We start from the raw sequence: 13,062 nt of genomic DNA on the forward strand, positions 1-13,062 counted from the left end.
TTTCCTTTTTCCTGCTCTTTCCTCCTCTTCCTTCTTCCTTACCCTTCCTTCCTTCCTTCCTTCATAATAAGGAAATAGTTAGTAGACTTTTCTATTTCCCTCTGCTATTTCAGATTTCATTTCCTTTCCTTCTTCCCATTTCTTTTCTCCTTTCATTCTTCCCTCCTTCCCCTTCATCCCCTCTAAACTCCCTGTATTCCTACCCTTTTTATAGTTATTAACACTGGCAATCAGCAGGCTTCTTCTAATGGACTTGTGTGTGTTGGTCACAAGGCCTCAGTTGTGGAATGCAAGTGAGGGGGAGTGGCTAAGTAGTAAGGGGAGAGTCACGTAAAGCAGTGGCTTACACACTTTGTGACAGTGACCCACAGTAAGGCATATAGTGTATTATCTCCCTCCCCACAAACTTACAAAACCTGAACAAAGTTTCACATAAAAATACTGGTCTTTATAAAACTTTACCTTCTTTTTTTTGCTTTCCTTTTCTCTTTCCTTCACTTCTTAATAACTCTGGTCACCACTCTTGCAACTGAAGGCACTGTTGGGCAAGTACGTAAATTATATATTGTTTCTTTTTGCTTTACGGTGGGTAAAAAGACAAGCAAGTTAGAAAACAGTTTCTAACTTAGAGAAAATGAATTTGTCGGGCTAAATGACTGAGGGGCTCAGTAGGTAAAAGCAAATGTTGAACTCCATGAAAAATTCCCTGCGTTACATACCGATGATGGAATATTCTGTTTCTCAACTCAAAGCAGCCCTTCTGCATTTGCTATGGTCTACTCAATCTCTCTGGTCTCCTTCTCCATTTTATTATTTTTCTGAATTAAGAGTCTGATCTTGAGAAAGCAAATCAAGAGAGTTATCAGCAGTGATTGGCCACTTGTATGATGTGGTAGTGTAAGTATTATAGCTGTCTGAGGGCAGGAATTGTGGTAGCATAGCTACCTATTAACTGAGTGACAATATAATAACATAATAAACATAGCAGAAGAAATTTTATCTCTTTCATAGGTAATTAACTATTTTATTTAAATAATAAAGTACATAAAGTCAGATAAAGCTCAAAATATTATTTTGTGAGCTACAGAATCTCTGCTAACTAGGAAGATTACACAGAAGGTAAAGAATAACATTTACTGCCTCTAATTAAGAGCAGGATAAAAACACTAAGATATATGTGTTATGCTATTGTAACAGAGGGAAACCAAGTCTTGATTTAATATGATTTTTGGCACCAAAGCATTCCTAAGATTTTAGTAAAATAAACCCATTAAATTTTGCCAAAATTTTAACACATTTCATTAGTTCTTTTCAAATTCATTATTCGAAGTTTCTATAAACCAAACCAGTTTTTGTTGATTCTGATTCATGGTGATCCCATATATATTAGAGTAGAACAGTACTCTATAGGATTTTGAATGATTAATTTTTTGGAAGTAGAATACCAGGTCTTTATTTCAAGATGCCTCTGAGTGAATTCAAACTGCCATCCTTTCATTTAGCCTCCAAGTACATTAACTGCTTGCACCACCCAGGGACACTAAACCAAAGCGAATAGAATTTTCTTCCTGAAAATCTTCTATAGCTTTCTATATCCATCCATTTTTCTCTTTCAGTATCCACTCCCACATTCTGCAGTAACCAGGCTTTTTATCTTAAGATAAGTCTATTCTTTTTTCTTTGATAGAAAAACCAGATCCTATTACTTTGCATACTTAGTCATATTTTTTGGCTACTACTGGGTACTGGGTGTTAATGCTAGTTTACAGACAATGTTCCTCTGCTTTCATAAGGTTTTCACTGGCTAATGCTTTTCAGAAGTAGACTTTCGGGTCCTTCTTCCTAGTCTGTCTTAGTCTGGAAGCTCAACTGAAACCTGTCCTCCATGTGTGACCCTGCTGGTATCTGAATACCAGTGGCATAGCTTCCAGCATCACAGCAACACACAAGCCCTCACAGTACGACAAACTAGCAGTGGAACATTGTCTGATATAGTGCTGGAAGATGAGCCCCCCAGGTTGGAAGGCACTCAAAAGATGACTGGAGAAGAGCAGCCTCCTCAAAGTAGAGCCGACCTTAACGACGTGGATGGAGTAAAGCTTTTGGAACCTTCCTTTGCTGAAGTGGCATGACTCAAAATGAGAAGAAACCTCTACAAACATCCGTTAATAATCGGAACCTGGAATGTACAAAGTATGAATCTAGGAAAATTGGAAATGGTCAAAAATGAAATGGAACACATAAACATCGATATCCTAGGCATTAGTGAGCTGAAATGGACTGGCATTGGCCATTTTGAATAGAACAATCATATAGTCTACTATGCTAGGAATGACAACTCGAAGAGGAATGGTGTTGCATTCATTGTCGAAAAGAATGTTTCAAGATCTATCCTGAAGTACAACGCTGTCAGTGATAGGATAATATCCATACGCCTATAAAGAAGACCAGTTAATTTGACTATTATTCAAATTTACGCACCAACCACTAGGGCCAAAGATGAAGAAATAGAAGATTTTTATCAGCTACTGTAGTCTGAAATTGATCGAACATGCAATCAAGATGCATTGATAATTACTGGCGATTGGAATGTGAAAGTTGGAAACAAAGAAGAAGCATCAATAGTTGGAAAATATGGCATTGGTGATTGAAACAATGCTGGAGATCGAATGATAGAATTTTGCAAGACCAACGACTTCTTCATTGCAAATACCTTCTTTCACCAACATAAACAGCGACTATACACATGGACCTCCCCAGATAGAACACACAGAAATAAAATTGACTACACCTGTGGAAAGATACGATGGATAAGCTCAATATCATCAGTCAGAACAAGGCCAAGGGCCGACTGTGGAACAGACCATCAATTGCTCATATGCAAGTTCAAGCTGAAATTGAAGAAAATCAGAGCAAGTCCACAACAGCCAAAATATGACCTTGAGTATATGCCACCTGAATTCAGAGACCATCTGAAAAATAGATTTGACACATTGAACACTAGTGGCCGCAGACCAGACGAGTTGTGGAATGACATCAAGGACATCACCCATGAAGAAAGCAAGAGGTCACTGAAAAGACAGAAAAGAAAGAAAAGACCAAGATGGATGTCAGAGGAGACTCTGAAACTTGCTCTTGAGCATCCAGCAGCTAAAACAAAAGGAAGAATTGATGAAGTAAGAGAACTGAACAGAAGATTTCGAAGGGCCTCTGGAGAAGACAAAGTAAAGTATTATAATGACATGTGCAAAGAGCTGGAGATGGAAAACCAAAAAGGAAGAACACGATCGGCGTTTCTCTAGCTGAAAGAACTGAAGAAAAAAATTCAAGCCTCGAGCTGCAATAATGAAGGATTCCATGGGGAAAATATTAAACGACGCAGGAAGCATCAAAAGAAGATGGAAGAAATACACAAAGTCATTATACCAAAAAGAATTAGTTGATATTCAACCATTTCAAGAGGTGGCATATGATCAGGAACCGGTGGTACTGAAGGAAGAAATCCAAGCTGTTCTGAAGGCATTGGCAAAAAACAAGGCTCCAGGAACTGATGGAATATCAATTGAGATGTTTCAACAAACAGATGCAGCGCTGGAGGTGCTAACGTGTCTATGCCAAGAAATATGGAAGACAGCTTCTTGGCCAACTGACTTGAAGAGATACATATTTATGCCTATTCCCAAGAAAGGTGATCAAACCGAATGTGGAAATTATAGAACAATATCACTAATATCACAGGCAAGCAAAATTTTTCTGAAGATCATTCAAAAACAGCTGTAGCAGGATATCCACAGGGCACAGCCAGAAATTAAGGGTGGTTTCAGAAGAGAACGTGGAACCAGGGGTATCACAGCTGATTTCACATGGATCCTGGCTGAAAGCAGAGAATACCAGAAGGAAGTTTACCTGTGTTTTACTGACTATGCAAAGGCGTTCAGCTGTGTAGATCATAACAAACTATGGATAACACTGTGAAGAATGGGAATTCCAGAAGACTTAATTGTGCTCATGAAGGACCTTTACATAGATCAAGAGGCAGTTGTTCGGACAGAACAAGGGGATACTGATTGGTTTAAAGTCAGGAAAGGTGTGAGTCAGAGTTGTATTCTTTCACCATACCTGTTTAATCTGTATGCTGAACAAATAATACAAGAAGCTGGACTATATGAAGAAGAATGGGGCATCAGGATTGGAGGAAGACTCATTAACAACCTGCATTATGCAGATGACACAACCTTGCTTGCTGAAAGTGAAGAGGACTTGAAGCACTTACTAATGAAGATCAAAGACCACAGACTCAACATAAAGAAAACAAAAAATCCTCACAAGTGGACCAATGAGCAACATCATGATAAACGGAGAAAAGATTGAAGTTGTCAAGGATTTCATTTTACTTGGATCCACAATCAACAGCCATGGAAGGAGCAGTCAAAAAATCAAAAGACGCATTGCATTGGGTAAATCTGCTGCAAAGGACCTCTTCAAACTGTTGAAGAGAAAAGATGTCACCCTGAAGACTGAGGTGCGCCTGACCCAAGCCATGGTATTTTCAATCGCATCATATGCATATGAAAGCTGGACAATGACTAAGGAAGACCGAAGGAGAGTTGACGCCTTTGAATTGTGGTTTTGGCGAAGAATATCAAATATACCATGTACTGCCAAAAGAACAGACAAATCTGTTAGAGGAAGTACAACCAGAATACTCCTTAGAAGCAACAACGGTGAGACTGCATCTTACATTCTTTGGACATGTTGTCAGGAGGGATCAGTCCCTGGAGAAGGACATCATGCTTGGCAGAGTACAGGGTCACCGGAAAAGAGGAAGACCCTCAACAAGGTAGATTGACACAGTGGCTGCAACAATGAGCTCAAGCAGAACAATGATTGTAAGGATGGTGCACTACCAGGCAGTGTTTTGTTCTGTTGTGCATAGGGTCACTATGAGTCGGAACCCACCTGACGGCACCTAAAAACAAAAAAACAACAACATTAATTCTAGTATAGTCTAAATCACCTATATTAATCAGGACTTAACTAATGTAACTAGCTTGACAGATCAGATGTCGTTTGAACTAAAATGAATAATATTTTGAGAAGTGTAAAAATAGAGAAAGACAATTTCTGGTTGAAGTTCCAGAAGCAGATAAGTCATTTTGTCATAAGAATAGTCTTCTTTACCAAATCAATACCATTTACAGTAGCCCCCAAGAAGATAAAATACTTAGGAATAAACCTTACCAGAGATGTAAAAGACTTATACAAAGTACACTGGAAAACATTTCTGCAAGAAACCAAAAGAGACCTACATAAGTGGAAAAACATACCTTGGTCATGGACAGGAAGACTTAACATTATAAAAATGTCTGTTTTACCAAAAGCGATCTACAGATTTAATATAATCCCGATTCAAATTCCAACAACATTTTTTAATGAGATGGAGAAACAAATCACCAACTTCGTATGGAAGGAAAGAGGCCCCGGATAAGTGAAGCATTACTGAAAAAGAACAAAGTGGGAGTCCTTACTCTACCTGATTTTAGAACCTGTTATACCACCACAATAGTCAAAACAGCCTGGTACTGGTACAACAACAGACACATAGACCAATGGAACAGAAATGAGAATCCAGACATAAATCCATCCACCTATGAGCGGTTGAAATTCGACAAAGGCTCCAAAACAGTTAAATGGGGGAAAAGATAGTCTTTTTAACAAATGGTACTGGCATAACTGGATAGCCATCTGCAAAAAAAATGAAACTAGACCCATACCTCACTCCATGCACAAAAACGAGCTCAAAATGGATCAAAGACCTAAATATAAAATCTAAAACGATAAAGATCATGGAAGAAAAGATAGGGACAATGTTCGGAGCCCTAAACAGTAAACATTATTAACAGTGCAGAAGAAAAACTAGATAGGAGCTCCTGAAAATCAAACACCTATGCTCATCCAAAGACTTCCAAAAGAGTAAAAAGATTACCTACAGACTGAGAAAAAGTTTTTAACTATGACATTTCTGATCAGCATCTGATCTCTGAAATCTACATGATACTGCAAAAACTCAACTACAAAAAGACAAATAACCCAATTAAAAAATGGACAAAAGATATGAATAGGCATTTCAGTAAAGAAGACATTCAGGTAGCTAACAGATACATGAGGAAATGCTCACGATCATTAGCCATTAGAGAAATGCAAATCAAAACTACAGTGAGATTTCGTCTCACTCCAACAAGGCTGGCATTAATCAAAAAAACACAAAATAATAAATTTTCAAGAGGCTGTGGAGAGATTGGAACACTTACACACTGCTAGTGGGGATGTAGAATGGTACAACCACTTCAGAAATCGGTTGTGTGCGTCCTTCAAAAGTTAGAAATAGAACTACCATATGATCCAGTAATACCACTCCTTGGAATATATCCCAGAAAAATAAGAGGCTTTACACAAACAGATATATGCACACCCATGTTTATTGCGGCACTGTTTACGATAGCAAAAAGATGGAAGCAACCAAGGTGCCCATCGACAGATGAATGGATAAATATATTATGGTATATTCACACAATGGAATACTAAGGATTGATAAAGAACAGTGATGAATCTGTGAAACATTTCATAACATGGAGGAACCTGGAAGGCATTATGCTGAGTGAAATTAGTCAGTTGCAAAAGGACAACTATTATATAAGACCACTATTATAAGAACTCGAGAAATAGTTCAAACAGAGAAGAAAATATTCTTTGATGGTTATGAGGGGGGAGGGAGGGAGGGGGAATTCACTAATTAGATAGTAGATAAGAACTACTTTAAGTGACAGGAAAGACAACAAAATAATACAGGGGAGGTCAGCACAACTGGACTAAACCAAAAGCAAAAAGTTTCCTGAATAAACTGAATGCTTCGATGGCCAGCGTAGGATGGGCAGGGGTTTGGGGACCATGTTTTCAGGGGACATCTAAGTCAATTTGGCATAATAAAATGTATTAAGAAAACATTCTGCATCCCACTTTGGAGAGTGACGTCTGGGGTCTTAAACGCTAGCAAGCAGCCATCTAAGATGCATCAGTTGGTCTCAACCCACCTAGATCAAAGGAGGATGAAGAACACCAAGGACACAATGTAATTAGGAGCACAAGAGACAGAAAGGGCCACATAAACCAGAGACTACGTCAGCCTGAGACCAGAAGAACTAGATGGTGCCTGTCTACAACCGATAACTGCCCTGACAGGGAACACAAGAGAGAACCCCTGATGGAGCAGTAGAGCAGTGGGATGCAGACCCCAAATTCTCATAAAAAGACCAGACTTAATGGTCTGACTGAGACTAGAAGGAACCCAGTGATCATGGCCTCCAGACCATCTGTTGGCCTAGGACAGGAACCATTCCCAAAGCCACTCTTCAGGCATGGATTGGACTGGACAATGGGTTGGAGAGGGATGCTGGTGAGGAGTGAGCTTCTCGGATCAAGTGGACATTTGAGATTACATTGGCACCTCCTGTCTAGAGGGAGTTAGAAGCTGGTGAAATGGACAGGAAAAGAGGGAGTGGAGGGAAGGAGCATACTGTTTCATCAGGGGGAGAGTAACTGGGAGTATGTAGCAAGGTGTATATCAGTTTTTGTGTGAGAGACTGGCTTGATTTGTAAACTTTCACTGAAAGCAATAAAAATTATAAACAAAAAAAAAATCCACTCTAGCTGTGTATGGGAATAGAGAGGTATAATATAACATATGTGTCTTGCAATATGTGACAAAAACAATTATAAAGCAGAGCACAGTATGTGAAGATGTCCAGCACCAGTGTTAATTTAACTGAAGCACCATTTCATCGAGTTTGTGTGTTTTTAGCCTGGGTGTCCTGTTTAGTTCAGGTTAAGTGAAGTTGAATAGTGACTAAGAAAAACTGAAGGTGAGAATGATGTTCTTGATTTTCCAAGCATGTAAACACATTACCACATGTATTGATATTCCAATATCATTACTGTGCAGTTGTTAGATGCAAAGACATTGCTGTTCACATAAAAATAAAGACCTAGAACAAAAGAGCTATTGATGTATATCAAATATATCAAAATCTAAAGTTTAATATACCAAGCCATTATGCCTCTATCAATATTTCAAAAAAATAGTAGAACACATAAAAACTGATTTCTTTATATTATTTTAAATATTTAGCATTTTATAATAATTCCGTATTAGAGAAAGAGAATATATTTTTTAAAGTTTCACCAAGTTAATAAAATTACACTTCGTAAAATACAGTAGTATAAAAATATAGTTAATATGTTGCATTTATTGCTTGAAATAATTATACCAAATTATTGTTTTCCTGGTTCTTGTTTGTTAAACTGAGATTAAACTTTCTTAAAAGTGAAAAAAAAAAAAAAAAGAATAGTCTTCTTTGTTTGTCTAGTATATGTGGTTGGTTATTACTCCTCCAGGGAGAGAGAATGGTTAACATGGATCATACTGATATAGTAACTTAATATCAAATGCTATTCATCTGTGGTTTTCTATCGAGTGCACCATCTGTATCAGTTCATTCCTGTTAGCAAGGCCACATGTCAACTCATTTAATGTCATATCTAACTACAGCATCAGAGGCCAGAAGGATGTTATTTAATTTTTGTGAAATTTTTAAGTGATATTTGACTCTCATAATTTACTTTTTATATAGGGTATTAATATAGCACTATTAATATGAGTTATCTCATTTTCTTCCTTTAGCTAACATTAGAGTGAACCTACCAAATAAGCCACTGAAGACAGCCAACCATCCATTAGTGTCTGAGTTTGTGCTCCTATGTTGTTAGGTGCCATCAAATCGGCTCCGACTCATACCAACCCTAGGTAAAACAGAAGGAAACACTGCCCTGTCCTGTACCACACTCACAATTGTTGTTAAGCTTGAGCTTATTGTTGCAGCCACTGTGTCAATCCATCTCGTCGAGGGTCTTCCTCTTTTTCGCTGACCCTCTGATTTACCAAGCATTATGTCCTTCTCCTGGGACTGGTCCTCATGATAACATGTCCAAAGTATACGAGACAAAGTCTCACCATCATTGCTTCCAAGGCACATTTTTGCTGTACTTCTTCCAAGACAGATCTGTTTATTATTCTGGCCGTTCCTGGTATATTCAATATTCGTTGCCAACACCATAATTCAAAGGCATCAAGTCTGTTTTGGTCTTCCTTATTCACTGTCCAGATTTTGTAATCATATGAGGCAATTGAAATACCATAGCTTGGGTGGGGGCGCCTTAGTCTTCAAAGTTACATCCTTGCTTTTTAAGACTTTAAAGATGCTTTTTTGCAGCAGATTTTCCAAATGCAATACATCATTTCATTTCTTGACTGCTGCTTCTAAGCGGATCCAGGTAAAATGAAGTCCTTGAGAGCTTCAATATTTTCTCCATTTATCATGATGTTGTAAATCGGTCCAGTAGGATTTTTGTTTTCTTTATGTGGAGGTACAATCCATACTGAAGGCTGTAGTTTTTGATCTTCATCAGTAAGTACATCAAGTCTTCTTCATTTTCAGCAAGTAAGGATTTGTTATATATATATCGTAGGTTGTTAATGACTCTTTTCCAATACTGATGCAGCGTTCTTCTTGATATAGGCCAACTTCTTGGATTATTTGCCCAGCATACAGACTGAATAAGTATGGTAAAAGGAAACAGCCTTCGCACAGCTTTCTTGGCTTTAAAACACACAGTAAACCCTTGTACTGTTCGAACAACTGCCTCCTGATCTATGTATAGGTTCCTTATGAGCACACTTAAGTGTTCTGGTATTCCCATTCTTCGCAATATTATCCATAATTTGCTATGATTCATGCAGTTGAATGCCTTTGCATATTCAATAAAACACAGGTAAACATGTTTCTGGTATTCTCTGCTTTCATCCAAAATTCATTTGACATAAGCAATAATATCTCTTGTTCTATGTCTTCTTCTGAATCCGGCTTGAATTTCTGGCAGTTACCTGTCGATATACTGCTACAACCTCTTTTGAATGATTTTCAGCATAATTTTACTTGTGTGTAATATTAATGATATTGTTTGACGATGTTCACATTCTGTTGGATCACCTTTCTCTGGAATGGGCTCAAATATGGATTTCCAGTTAGCTGACCAGGCACCTGACTTCCAAATTTCTTGGCATAGACTCAAGAGCACCTCTAGTGCTGCATCCATTTGTTGAAACATCTCAATTGGATTTTTGTCAATCCTAGAGCCTTGTTTACACTAATGTCTTCAGTGCAGCTTGGACTTCTTCCTTCAGTACCATTGGTTCTTGATCATAGGTTACCTCCTGAAATGGTTGAATGTCGACCGGTTATTTTTGGTGCCGTGGCTCTGTGTATTTCTTCCATCTTCTTTTGATGATTCCTGCATCATTCAATATTTTTCCCTGTAGAATCCTTCAACATTGCAACTAGAAGCTTGAATTTTTTCTTCAATTCTTTCAGCTTGAGAAATGCTGAGAGTGTTCTACCCTTTTGATTTTCTAACCCCAGGTCTTTCACATTTCCTCCTAATATTTTATTTTGTCTTCTTGTGCCCTCCGGCCTTGTTCTGACTGATGATATTGAGCTTCTGCATCATCTCTTTCTACAGACGTAGTCAATTTGATTCCTGTGTATTCCATTCAGCGAGGTCCATGTGTATAGTTGCCATTTATGTTGTTGAAAAAAGATATTTCCAATGAAGAAATCATCATTCTTGGAAAATTCTATCATGAGATCGCCAGTGTCATCTCTATCACCAAGGCTGCATTTTCCAACAACTGGTCCTTCTTTGTTTCCAGTGTTTGCATTCCAATCACTGGTAATTATCAATGTTACCTCGTTGCATGTTTGATCAATTTGAAGCTTCAGAAGTTGATAAAAACCTTGAATTTTTCATCTTTGACCTTAGTGGTTGGTTGATAAATTTGAATAATAGTTGTGTTAAATAGTCTTCCTTGTAGGCATATGGCTATTTTCCTATCACTGACAGCGTTGTACTTCAGGATAGATCTTGTAATATTCTTTTTGACAATGTATGCGACACCATTTCTCTTCAATTTATCATTCCTGGCACCGTAGACTACCTGATTGTCCCATTCAAAATGGCCAATACCTGTCCATTTCAGCTCACTAATGCCTAGGATATTGATCTTTATGCATTTCATTTCTTCTTTGACGGCTTCCAATTTTCCTAGATTCATGCTTTGTATATTCTACGTTTTGATTATTAATGGGTGTTTGCAGGTGTTTCTTCTCATTTTGAGTCATGTCACATCAGAAAATGAAGATCCTGAAAGCTTGACTCCCTCAAGTCATTAAGGTTGGTTATGCTTTGAGTAGGCATCTCTTCCCCAGTCGTATTTTCAGTGTCTTCCAACATCTGGGTCTCATTTTCCCATGTTATATTAGACAATGTTCTACTGCTATTCATAAGGTTTTCACTGACCAATTTTTTCAGAATTAGACCACCATGTTCTTTTTCCTAGTCTATCTTAGTCTGGAAGCTCCACTGAAACCTGCCCACCAATGGTGACCCTACTGTTAATTGAAATACTGGTGGCAAAGATTCCAGTATTACAGCAACATGCAAGCTATCACAGTGTGACAAACTGCCAGATGCATGTTAGTTGCGGTCCTGGAACTCTCCAACTTCTGGGAGATCTAGTCACTTCTTTTTTGCTTTTCTTCTTTTTTCTATATGTCCATTATGATGGGAAACTTCCTCATGGTGGTCACTGTGACTGATAACTCTTACAGTCCTCCATGTGTTTTTTACTGGCCAACCTTTCTATCATTGACATATTTTGCTCAATTGCAGCACCCAGGATGATCTTTTTCAGAAGAGAAAAGTCATCTCCTTTGGGGGTTGTATAGCTCATATCTTCTTTAGCCATGCTTTTGGGGGCACTGAGGTGGTGTTGCTCATAGCCATGGTGTTTGACAGATATGTGGCCAATTGTAAGCCTTTCCATTACCTGATCATCTTGAACCCTCAAATGTGTCTATTTTTTTAGTCACTTTCTGGATCTTTGGCCTTATCCACTCAGTGGTCCAACTAGTTTTTGTGGTAGATTTGCCTTTTTGTGACTCTAGTGTATCAGACAGTTTTTACTGTGACCTCCCCCAGCTCCTCAGACTTGCCTGCAAAGTGCTCAAGAGCTAGATTTCATGGTCACCATCAATAGTGGACTAATATCTATGGGCTCCTTTGTCTTATTCTTTACTTCCTGCATCTTAACTCTGTTCACTTTTGGAAACATTCTTCAGGTGGTTCATCCAAGTTCCTTTCCATTCTGTCAACTCATATTACTGTTGTGGTGGTGTTCTTTGGGCCACTGATGCTTTTCTACACCTGGCTTCTGCCACACCACACCTGGATAAGTATCTTGCTATTTTTGATGCAGTTCTCACTCCTTTTCTGAATCCAGCCATCTACACATTGAGGAATAAAGAGATGAAAGTGGCAATGAAGAGACTGTGTGGTTGTCCTGTGCATTACAAAAAGATCTCATGAAAGGATTGACTATGAAGATATGGAACTATAGATCCTCCCTCATGCTAGTGGCAGAAAAGACATAAATTTCAGTTTCAGGAAACACTCAAGACATAAAAAAAAAAAAAATTTTTTTTTTTTTAGTTTTTGACTTAGGTCATGTTATATGCCTAGATGGATAGATATCTATTTAATAGATGTTAGACATCTATTATCTACTAAATTATGATATTTATTTCATCATTCAATTAGAAATGATGTTATTCTTTGACATTCAGTACATCAAAGAGTTACAAACCAAACCATGTGTTCTTAGTAACACTTTTAACTAGCCCATGCCATAGGAGAATCAGAAAAAAACAAACTCATTGCTGTTGAGTCAATTCTAACTCATAGCGACTCCATAGGAGAATGCCCTGTGATTAAGGAAATGATAACATTTTATCTTTTTTTCCTGTATTGGGCAGATCTTTCTATTGGTAGGCTAACTATGTATTCACATTATTCTTAGTCTGTTTACTACCTAAATATCCTGATTTTAATTTT

At 38.0% G+C, this 13,062-nt stretch overlaps 1 pseudogene; it reads left to right on the forward strand.

Annotated features, from left to right (window-relative positions):
* The first annotated feature begins 11,643 nt into the window (after positions 1-11,643).
* Positions 11,644-12,537, forward strand: LOC100671724 (olfactory receptor 4F15-like; annotated as a pseudogene).
* The last annotated feature ends 525 nt before the right edge of the window (positions 12,538-13,062 follow it).

Source organism: Loxodonta africana, chromosome 10, assembly GCF_030014295.1.
Source record: "Loxodonta africana isolate mLoxAfr1 chromosome 10, mLoxAfr1.hap2, whole genome shotgun sequence".
NCBI classification, from domain to species: domain Eukaryota; kingdom Metazoa; phylum Chordata; class Mammalia; order Proboscidea; family Elephantidae; genus Loxodonta; species Loxodonta africana.